Below are 8,862 nucleotides of genomic sequence, written 5' to 3' on the forward strand. Positions count from 1 at the left end.
TCAAGACAGAGCATCATGGGAAAACTGTTACACACACACAAACACATACAAACACACACACACAAACAGACACTCACACATGTGGATGGATTACCTTCTTTAGATGAGATTGTTTGCTACATGATTCATTCACGCTTCACTGCTCGGTCTGCCATTATCTCACATCGTATCCGTGTGTGTGCTTGAGACTGCAATCTGTTGTGTTTGTGTACGTAACTCCGTGTGTGTGTGTGTGTGAGAGAGAGAGAGAGAGAGAGAGAGAGAGAGAGAGAGAGAGAGAGAGAGAGTGTGTGTCCAGCCACTCACCACAGTGCACTGCTCAACATGGGACCTTTTAATTAAAGGAGAAGTTTCATTATCAGCTCCATTAGTCAGTGCCTGGCCAGTGTCAACACTCTCAAACACACGCACACACACACACACACACACACACACTCACACACACTGACAGCGTTCTGTTACCTCGGCTGGTATAATATTTAACCTGATGTTCCTTTTCAGGATGAGAGTGTAATTTATTACCGTAGTAATGGGAACTGACCCCATTTCCAGTCAAACGAGGGAGGCGGGCGAGAGGCGTTATTACAGTCACCATGTCGTCATTTGCATTGTAATGGATTTCACAGGTCACACTTCTATTGTTCTGCCACAAATAAAAGAAACACATGTACAGTGGAAGATAATGTCTCTATCGAGGGGCCGTTTATGAAGCACTGTTGATTCCTGAGAGGGTCCCTCCCTGAATATCATCATTCAGCATCTCAGAGAATCTTTTCCTTGTATATTACAGATGCTTTTTTGAGAAGAATCAAATGTTTTTGCTGTGTTTTCCTAAATCAAGGTATAAATCATCACCCACAAGCTGGGGAAATAGAGCTGTTTCTCTCTTTTCCTAAGGAAGTTAGCATTTCAGTCAGGAAGCTTGTATTTTTTTGTTTGGTCATGTGACGGTAGCGGCTGAGAGGAGAATAAGTGGCGAGCTGATTGATATGATGAGGATACAATTAGCCGTGAGCAAGATTCGTGAAGCCCCTCTTATCGTGCTGAGCACCACTCGCTTTCCTGTGTGTTTGTGTGTGTGTGTGTGTGTGTGTGTGTGTGTTTGAGAGAGACCAGTTTGTATTCAGATATACAAAGAGGCACACAACAACATGTTTAAATTGTCAACCAGTAAGTCTGAGAGATGGAATCTGATCTGCAGTGGTAGAAGTGTGTGTGTGTGTGTTCCTGCAATTTGACATGGCCCATACACACACATACACAAACACACACTCACACAAACACAGCACGTACAGCTCCTTCTCCTGACTCTTCTTTCTCTGTGTTTTCTTTCTCCGGTAGATGAAAGAGAGGACGTTCAGAAGAAGACTTTCACAAAATGGGTAAACTCACAGTTGGCTAAGGTAAGACAGCTCCCCCGTCTCTTCACTATCGATCCCATTCCCCATCTATTCCCTGCATAGACACTGCAGGAGCATCAAACTCACCATCATACACTGTGATCACTCACAAGACAGATGAAAAAGCTCTTTCTCACTCTTGGAACATCATTTTATGGCGAGGACGCCCGACTCTGATGCATCGACAGCCGAGATAGAGCCTGACTCCTTCAGGTCACACCTCCATGTGCTCCTGACGCTCACCTTAACAATCACATGCAAATGCAATCTCATTTCAATCTGGCTTTCTGAAAAGAAGAAGCATGTTCCAGGGATGTGCTTTCCATATTATTAAGGCAAATATTCCATCCATCGATACCATTGGCTTTTGTCACGTTGACGTTCAGGCTGCTTTATCTGATATTATAGCTACTTGAATATCCATGAAGCAAATAACATAACATCTGCAATTAGAATTCATTCCACCTCCTTTTGAAACTGAGAGAAACTGAGAGAGGTGAAGAAGGTGGTTGCCAGTTCTGTGGCACCTTTCTGTAAACTTAGAGCAACTTTGTGCAACAGATTTACCTCCAAACAACCTCCTCAAAATCCTTTTCATTTCCACTGAGCATCTGTTCTTGCACTATGGTGAAGGATCTCCAGTGAAAAGAGCTAAACTGAGTAATTGGCAGCAGCTTAATCCACTGGAATTAGAGCCTGAAGTACAAGAGTAATGCTGCAGTGTTCTTTAGGAGAAAATGAAAAGAAGGAAACGAGTGCTTGTGTTTTTGTTCCATCTTCCTCCATCACTTTTAACACAGGCCTGTGTCCTTTTATTACCTCCCAGACATTTTTTGAGGCATTTCCTTTTACATCTGAGATTCAGGCCCAGACACAAACACACAAAGGTTGTTCCCACCACGTCCGATCTCTCAGGAGAGTCCGTCGGGTAAAGCTTGGATTAAGAAAAACCCGAAGGCCGCACAGGTTTCACTGTGTGTTCTGATTCTACACACTGTAGCTGAATTGTTTAAAGAAAACAGGGATATTTGTTGTTCTCCTAAAATGCACTTTGTTGCGTGTCTTTTTTCCTTTGCTGCCTAATTGTCTTGTGGTGCACTTTGTTGTCCTGTAACTCAGTTAGTGGCTCTCCCAACGGGACTGAATCACTCACTTTAAATTGAACTCTAATTACATTTCAGTGTTTATTTGTGCTGTGTGTTTTTGGTGCGTGCCGACACATCACTTCTATTCCTATTTTCAAAGTTGATTGGGGGGGGGGGGGGGCTAGAGGTGTGCCGTTATCCTGGTGATGGAGACTTAAGTGAATTCACATTTGTGTGTGTCCTCGTGAGTGGCTCCAGCTACATGGACACACAGGCTAGAGATGGTCTTCATGTCTCCTCCTCTTCTCTACTCTCTCTCATCTCTTCTTCCGTTTCCTGTTCTCTCTTCCCTTCCTCTCCCTTCCCTTGCTCTATTCTGTCCCTCAGTCAACTTGTCGCTTCTCCCCTCCCCTCCTCTCTTGTCTTTCCTCCCTCCCTCCTGTCTGTTCCTCTCTTCTCTCATCATCTGTCCATCCCGCCCATCTGATCCCCTCTAACCATCACAAAGAGAGGGAAGGAGAAAAAGAGGGAGAGATATAGGCAGGCTAGGAAGAGAGAGAGAGACCTAAACTCCTTCTCATCCATCCAAACTCACCAAAGCATAATGAGTACCCCACCCTAGATAGATGAGTCTGTCACACACACACACACACACACACACACACACACACACACACAGACACACACACTCAGGCCTCAGGAACCTAACACGTAGTGAGACTGCAGATGGGAGAAAGTAAGATTATAGGAGGGGGGAAATGAAAAGCGAGAGATGCAAGGAGAAGATGCAATGTATCTGAAGAATGAAGGAAGGGAGGAAGAAAAGGAAAAGGAGTGAGGGGAAAAGGAGGGTTCATCGGTGACAGGCGAAGTGGCGTCATGTCTGATTGGGATGAACCATAAAAACAGGCTCTTCAGGAATATACGCTGATCTGCCACCGAGTCAGGAAACTGAGCTTAGTTTTATTTACCAACCACAACTTGTACTTTATTCGAGTGTCAGCTGCTAACTCCAGCACACGCTACAACATGTCATCTGCAATTTACATACTTTTATACCAAAACCTGCACCCAGTGTTTCCTACATTTCTTAGAATGCATTCAAACACCTCCTATATAAATGACATGAATTGGAATTTGATGCTGTTCATCTAATCTGCTCTGGAGGAGTTTCTGTTCAGGAGATGGAATCAAAATGTGCCAGACAAACATGGTCCCTGGATCCTGACATGGGCAACAAGACTCATGTGACCAGGTTTAAAATAAGACGTCTAACAAACTAATTGATTGTAATTTACCCCGATAAAAGCCGAATAACAAATTGTCCGATTTAAGTGCAATAAAATAACACAATATTAGCTCCAGCCCTGAAACTCGTCCATGTGTCCCGGGTAGATCATCTGCTCTGGTGATTCATGTCAACATTCAAGTACACACTAATACAGGCCACTAGCATTGCCTTGCTGCAAATCTAAATGCTAATTCAAATTGTGCTGCGTGGAGGTAGGTCAGTCGGGTTCATGCACTCCCGACATTCACACATGGGTTGATGCCAATACTCGACAGATGTTTTCAATGAAAGTAAAAAGGAACTTCCCCCAGCAGATGTTGTTGTACCTCAGTGAAATGCATGCAAATAAATGGCAGGAGTTATCTTATGGCAAGAAGCATCACATCCCTCTCGGTGAGTGGAGAAGAGTCACCTTTAGGAAACACTAGTGATCAGAGCAGAGTTCTCCAGGCTGGTTGTACAGGCAGCAAGTCAGGGACATTTTACTCAGAGCTTTTGCTTCCCATGGATTTTTCCTCTCCCTTCTTTTCTTCTTCAAACATGAATTGTAAATAAATGCAGTCCACACATAATGTACCCTTCAGCAATCATTCATCACAGCTTCTCCAAGGACAATATATATGATAATCTGGTGTTTGTGTCAGAAACAGGATTATTTCTCTCCTTGGAAGTGGTTTCTTCTTTTTGATGACACACAAACACGTTCACCAACATGAACCTTCTATTTGTTTGAGCTGGATTGAAAATGAAGAGAATAAAACCACATGAAGTGAAAATGCACTTTTCAGATTGAACAATGTGTTTTTTGACTCCCAGTGGCCATGGGCATTTGTTTTGGGGTAATTCCATTCATCCCATTCTTTTGAACAAGAGGGGGAAAGAGCTGCTGCCAAAAGACAGATGAGTGAACACAACCTGCAAGCACCTGTTTTAGAAGAATTTAGAGTCATGCAGATTAAAGCTAAGCTACAGCTTAGCTTTGTTTAGCTTGCTGATAAATTAAGAAGCATTCCCTTCCATCCTTCTTCTTGTGGCTGGCTCTGTGACGTGTGTTTGTGTGTGTTTGTGTGTGTTTGTGTGTCTGTTTCTGTGTGTTTCTGTATGTGTGTGTGTGTGTGTGTGTGACCTGAAGGTTTCAAGTCTCCTCATCACACTATCGGTCTGTGATTGGCTTCCAGACTAGTTGTGATGTCATAAATCCCTCTGACATGTTTTGGTGAACTTCGCCTTCAGCAGATGAATTTTAAAAACCAACTCTGCACAAACATCAGTCTGCACAGTCGCATGTATTAGTACATGCATACATATATTTGGAGGAGGACAGAGGTTTCAAAGTATTACACATTTGTTTGAGTAGAATTTCCTCCAAATAAATCCACTGATTACTAACTGTTGTAAGAGCATGTACATAACAGACAGATAAAAGACTCACAGCATCTTGAGCCTCAGGTGTGATGTTGTGTCAATGATCTTGTGACAGTTCAATTCAATGCTCCTCTAATTAAATGGCTGATGGACAGTGAACCTGACGGGTGGACCTTGTAACCCAGGTCACACTCTGTGGTTCTTGAAAGTAAAACTGCTTTGTGCATCATTTAGTAATTCTTCACCATGAATTAGTCACCTGTCAGTCAGACAACTGATGTCTGATGTCAGTGGGAAAAAACCCTACAGCGACTTAAAGCAGTTATTCATCTGCCACCGGCTTCTGCCAGGAAAAGCAAGACATTACAATCATTTATGTCACTTTGACTGTGAAATCCAGACGCTTGGAGAATGAAGATAAGTGGTCGCTGGGTGGAAGTAAGGAAATGCAATTTGTACGGAGCGATCCTTTTCAGTCAGCTGTTCAACCCACTCGCCTGAGATGTAAAGTGTCTTTAACCGTCTCCCGTCCTCGTATCAGTCGGGCGAGTTACCACCCATCACGTCCTCTCTCTCTTCCTGTGTGATTTACAGTTCGAGTCACCCCGGAGGACCGGTTAGAAAATTCAATTACACGAGCTGACATGTGGAAACAGCCGGCTCCTGATGTGTTTCCAGAGCTGTTGGTGGGATTCTGTCTGACACGGGGGACGCAGAGCAAACCATTAATACGCTGCGTGTGTTCTGCACATGAAAAATAGTATGTGAGATGAAACGCATCCGAATTATTTAATAGTAACACTGAGAGAGGATAACTCAAGAAAAGAATCCACAGATAAAACAGATGTGAAATAATTATTCATATTGCACTTGGCAGCTCAAAGCTGCAGTTAAATAAACCAATAAAACCCGTCATGTTTATACCGTACGAGCAGAAGTGAAGGTAACAAATCCAAAACATTTCAGACGCCTCCCAAGTCAAACACACTAATGTGTTTCTAATTGAACCATGAATTTGGATGGTTTGCACGCAGCAGATCGTGTGGGTGATGATTTTCAAGACACGACTAGAAGCTGCTATACTTACCTGAGCTGTAATCTGCAGGAGCACTGATAGTCAAGTTCAGTGTGTGTCCCCCCCGACAGAAGCATGGGGCAGACACGCTTAGTTACACTTAGACTAGATGTCTTTCTTATAGATTTATTATTCTCAGATTTACAGCCTACTCCTGTCTTAACTCTAATCTCTGGCTACAGTGTCTTTCTAATTTAAAGATAACCCCTCCTTAGTTTGGAAGAAAAAACAGGATGAGTCATCCAGAGAAGTCTGGTTTAGAAAACACTGAAACACACACAAACACACACACACAGGCACGGACACACACACAGGCACGGACACACACATAGGCACGGACACACACACGTCAGGAATGAGTCAGCTGTGTTTGGCATTCTGGTCACATGCTGGTGGAGGTCATTGTACTCACTGCCATTACTGTTTTTCTGGAGATGAAACTTGCTTGTGTGTGTGTGTGTATAATAATAATAATTTCTACCCCTATGTTGTATCTTGACATTTATATAATGTGCGTATTTGTCATGGATGTGTGTATGTGTGCTGGTGTGTCTCCGGCATATGTGTGTGTTAATGGTGTGTTTGTGTGTGTGTGTGTGTGCGTGTGTGTGTGTGTGTGTGTGTGTGTGTGTGTGTGTGTGTGTGTGCAAACCCAGTTTTTGTTGGACGAGGATGAAAGGAAAAGGAATCTAGACATCAGGACTGAGCGAGCCTGTGATTCCACACTCACCGTGTTCGTTGGCAGATGCCGGGAACCCGCTGCCCCTCATTACCCCAAAAAACTATTGTATCTGTGTTGTGGTTCATCACACAAGGGTTTTCTTTTCTCCCCCTCTCCCCCAGAAAGCAGGAAGTAGATGTTTTACACACAGAAAGCATGTTAATTAAAGGGGACACAGACATTATCAGCATGAGTTGGTGTGGTGACTTGGGACCAGTCGGTAGATGAGATCACATGGGGTGGGATGTGTAAACTAATTGTAAATCTAACACCCAGGCTCCACTGGTATGATGGGATATCCTCTTTAAACCAAAATGACCCAATATTCATCCCCTTTGAGAACTTGTAAATTCAGTATTCTATATTAAGCACTAAAACCGTTTGTGACAACATCCTGGAACACAACCAGCCACACCTGACGTCATCTTTCTTTCACCCTCATCCTCAGTCAAACTCTGCCGTCACAGGATTATTGAGAACATCGTGACGAGCTTTCTAATAGTGAGGATAAATCGAATTAGCGAAATAATTTAACACCAATCAATAATTGACCACGTGTCCTTCCACCTCTCTGGCCTCCGAGGGGCCTGCAGAGTGTAGACTGTGACTCATTGTGTGAAACGCTGGTTGTTGAGACTATTCACCATTTATCAGAATGAAGGCTTCTAGTTTGACACAAATAGCCAACATCTCTTTTGGAGTTTTCACCAGGCTCTGTTATCTCAGAAACAAATAACGCACGTCTCACTGTCAACCAGTGACATCACCTCTGTGGTAATAGTACCTTATAATATTAGAACCGGGCTTCTAGGTTGTACATGCACCACAAACACATTCCTTCATTATTTCATAAAATAATCACATTTTACCTGATGTGTAAAACTGAGCACTTCAGAACTAATGATGCAGAGTTGTTGGTTCTGCTCGCACCATTGTGCACAAACAATTAAAAACACAACGAGTCATTTGGAGGTAATGGGGAGATGAGGCATGCATTTAAAAATGTACTGTTTCATTTCTCAAAAGCAGCGCAAGCACAATTTTTTATTTCCCCTCCACAAATAGTTTGGAGGAGCCATCAAAGACGTGGAGGTACAAACAAACTCTCTCCCGTGTACTTATCCTGTTTGTTAAATTAGACTCTGAGACACTGACTCATTAAGTTTATACTACCTACTTCTATTTATGTTCAACACAAATAGTGTAAGTCATTTCCTGTGCTAAGGCGGTTCATTCTTCAACGTGTATTACTACAGCAGAGCCTCCCAGAGCCCTTCAAGTGTCAAACAGGATTCGGGGACCACAGCCGGAGAGAAAGCACGAGGAGAAACCCTGTGTGAGGTCAAACAGCCCAGCATCAGACGTCCTCAGGCTGCGTCTCACAGATCAGCATCTTGTTTCAGACAGATGTGACTGAAAAGCAATGCTTTAAGGAACATTCTTTTTTCATTCCAACACTCCACCGAGAGGTCAGAGGTCAAATCCATCGGCCCCTGCAGCTCGCTCTTTAGATTTGAGGGCAGCAGAAAGTGTGGCAGGCGTCTGTCGTTCACGTGAGAACAACGACCACAGCAAGAAGAATAGATTTGCTGAAAAACAGGAAAAACCCACAAATAACAGCTGCTCTGGATGGAGTCTCTGAGTAGAACCCACATTCGGCACCTTGCGTCAGTGTGTGAACACTTGTGATGATTCTTAAATGATAAGTATAGACCAGGTTGGAAGGTTCAAGGAGGTCTTCTGGGAGCTGTAATCATAGGAACATCAATTTAGAGCATACTGGAAATATGAAGGAGGCTTTTAAATGGGCAAGAGAGAGATTTCTAATGGGTTTGAGTGGGCAGGGACAAGATGGAGAAAGTGTGTGTTGCCTCTTTTCCAGTTTATTAATATTCAGTTCATTTGCCTTTTTGTGGCTTGATTTT

At 43.3% G+C, this 8,862-nt stretch overlaps 1 protein-coding gene across 1 annotated transcript in view; it reads left to right on the forward strand.

Annotated features, from left to right (window-relative positions):
* The first annotated feature begins 1,341 nt into the window (after positions 1-1,341).
* dmd (dystrophin) overlaps positions 1,342-8,862 on the forward strand; it is a 118,000-nt gene continuing 110,479 nt past the window's right edge. The window contains exon 1 of the mRNA XM_053417228.1: positions 1,342-1,403. The gene's annotated coding sequence lies outside the window, so the exon portion shown is untranslated. The remainder of the gene's footprint in view (positions 1,404-8,862) is intronic.

This window comes from Pleuronectes platessa, chromosome 24 (genome assembly GCF_947347685.1).
Source record: "Pleuronectes platessa chromosome 24, fPlePla1.1, whole genome shotgun sequence".
NCBI classification, from domain to species: domain Eukaryota; kingdom Metazoa; phylum Chordata; class Actinopteri; order Pleuronectiformes; family Pleuronectidae; genus Pleuronectes; species Pleuronectes platessa.